The 2,774-nt window shown below is 46.9% G+C and overlaps 1 pseudogene; it reads right to left on the bottom strand.

Moving 5' to 3' along the window:
* Positions 1-1,364: 1,364 nt before the first annotated feature.
* LOC147426953 (uncharacterized) lies at positions 1,365-2,545 on the bottom strand (annotated as a pseudogene).
* Positions 2,546-2,774: the final 229 nt, after the last annotated feature.

Here is a 2,774-nt window from a genome sequence, read left to right as displayed (position 1 = left end):
ATCACACACACACAGACACACACACACACACACATACACACTTGCATTCACACACACAACCACACAGTAACACATGACGCAAATACAATAATGCATACTCACACGCAAACACACTTACAATCATGCATTTGTATACTACAAACACAAGCACAAATAAACTTTTTGGTCTTACATGGTCAAGTACTTTGAGAGCATCGATGAGCTCGAATGTCGAGTTCTCGGCATCGCTCCTAGTTGGACATCCCTTGCGTTGGTGCACAATAATGCTTCTTATCCCTTGCGTTGATGTGAAATAATGCTTCTTATCCTGTCGTAAGTAGTACAAGTCCATGAAGGTGCATTGAGTAAAGCTGATGAGGAGCATTAATTTTGTGTAGAAATTTGTCAAATATAGTTTATTGAAGCAATAAAGCCCCATGCCATCACAACGCAATTAAGGTTAATTGCACATTTGATCACGGGAGCAAAGCATAACGAGGGCTTCAATCTGCATCACTAATTGCCGCAGATTTCTGGGTTTGGCCAGCATTGGGGTCGACGGATTGCGATGCAATCAGTGCTAGCACAAGCTGTCGAAGCCGGCAAAATATATATTGTCTAAGAGATCATGTGTGCATATTAGATTACTATCCCATTCAAGAGCTGATTATAGCATGGTAATTGGGTGAAATTTCAGAGGGTTGCACATTTACTTACCCTCGGCAAGTGCAGATACAAGCCTTAGAAATTAAAACGAAAAACAGGCGGGTGAGCCTCTTGCCCTAGAGATTATATTTAATTATTTGGGGACCTAGGGTTGGAAGACTCTAATTAACTTTTGGAAACGTCAAAGGAGCCTTCAAAAAATAACTGAAAAGATTAATGTTCGCATGCATGGAAAAGTCTATCAAAAAAATTGGGTGAAGTGAGATCAGTTGGGCCTTCCGGGGCTCCACGCCTGTGTAATCTTTGGTAATTAGACGCAACTCTAGATTGATGTGTGCAGGTTGTGATAAGATTAGTGCCTTGCAAAAATAGAAGGATGGTAGACCATAGTAATAATATTATTATTTTTGCAAGCCTGATGATGATATGATGAGCTGAGATTAGTCGATTACAAAACTTATCACAACACAGTGTTGTGTGCGGGAGTCACTGTCAATTATGGGTACTGCCTGCCATTGCTCTGATAATTAGCGGACGCTCAAAGTGGAGGACTTGCAAGTCTGCACCAGGTGGACACGTGATCATGTGGTGTGGTCATGTAGGGGATCCAAGATGCTTGCAAAGAGCACCATGAAAATGCAACGCGCACGCTGCTCCCTCGGTGTGGTCCTGAGGAGGACGCATTTGGAAAAAGGCTCAGATTTGGCCAACTGCTGCTGTCAAAAGAGCAAGGGAAACATTACAGCGGAGTCATTACAGTACTCTTTCCAGCGGCCAAGGGAAAAAGCAGCGCGCGCGTTGCTCTGGACTGAGTCCGTGATCTGGGTGCATCCTCCCAAGCTCAACCTGCCCCTACAGGCGATGCCAACCTGATTGACTTGCTTGCAATCGAAGCCAACACCGCCATCATGGAAGCATTTCTTGTTTTACTGGAAGAGCATTACTCAGCAGTCGACAATGGTGATGCAACCCTTGTCGGTGACCATGCTGTCCTCCTTGACGCCTCAGAAGACGAAGACGTTGCTGCTGAAGACAACGACGTTGTGGCGAAAACCATGCGGAGGGCAGCCACCAAAGCACCCGAACCTGCTGACGCAACCTCAGTTGCCGCCATCACTACTGCAATCCATGCGGCCAACGCCGCTGCCATCCCTGCAACTGCAGTGGATGATGGTGATGCTACCCCAGCAGTTGCCACAGATAGCGGTGTCCACATTTGTGCCCGACACCTCGCAAACAATGCTGCTGAAATCAGCGCCGCGGTTCAATTCAACCAAACTGAGCCGACTGAAGCCCAGGCCTCCAATGGCAAGCCCTTGCATGCTCACCTGCATGGCTCCTACAATGCCATCAGTATTGATGGCGTCGACGCCACTGACGACGCTGGTGCAGCCCTCACAGCAGCCAAAAATACCGCCAATATCCCTGTGGACATAAATAATGAAGCCAAAGCCGCTGCTGTAAACGATGTTGCCAAAGATGCTGCTGCAATTCCCAATTCCCAATATTGATGTTGCTTCCACACTTGCTCTCGAAAATTCTGCCCACCCTCAATTGCAGCAAACCTCCCTCAATTGCAGCTCTTACTCCCTTGACAATGGATGTAATGGTATCCGTCTCCACTCTGGTCTCAACCTTTGCCGCTTTTGCCAAAAACGCCCACACAAAACCTGCTCAACATTGAAGACTCGCTTTGGCGGCGAGCCACCTTGCAAGCCTCCTGCATCGAGCTCTAAGCTAAGGCCAATCCTTCAGGCCACAAATCCATTTGTCAAGTGAGATTTACTTGACGCTTACATGATTGTAACCCTCCCTCTTGAGCATCACTTCTACCCCTTACCTGGGGCAATTCTCTTTCACCCCACATTCCAATGAACATCGTATTACGTGTAACTGCCATATGTACTGTATATAACTGCACCCTTGATCTCATCAATAATATAACGCTTCTTGCCTCTCTGCCTGCATATCTCCGCCTCTAGCCTTCTTCACTCTCTCTATCTCTCTCTCTCTCTCTCTCTCTCTCTCACCTTCTCTGTGAGATCTCCTCTTCTCTACAGAGGAGTCATGCACCCACAACTATAGGCAGCAAATGTCTCCGCCAGTGCTCCAATGCTTGATTATGGCCA

The sequence above is a fragment of the Adiantum capillus-veneris genome, chromosome 24 (assembly GCF_014529385.1).
Source record: "Adiantum capillus-veneris isolate H3 chromosome 24, ASM1452938v2, whole genome shotgun sequence".
Taxonomy (NCBI): domain Eukaryota; kingdom Viridiplantae; phylum Streptophyta; class Polypodiopsida; order Polypodiales; family Pteridaceae; genus Adiantum; species Adiantum capillus-veneris.
This window is presented reverse-complemented; position numbering and strand designations above follow the sequence as displayed.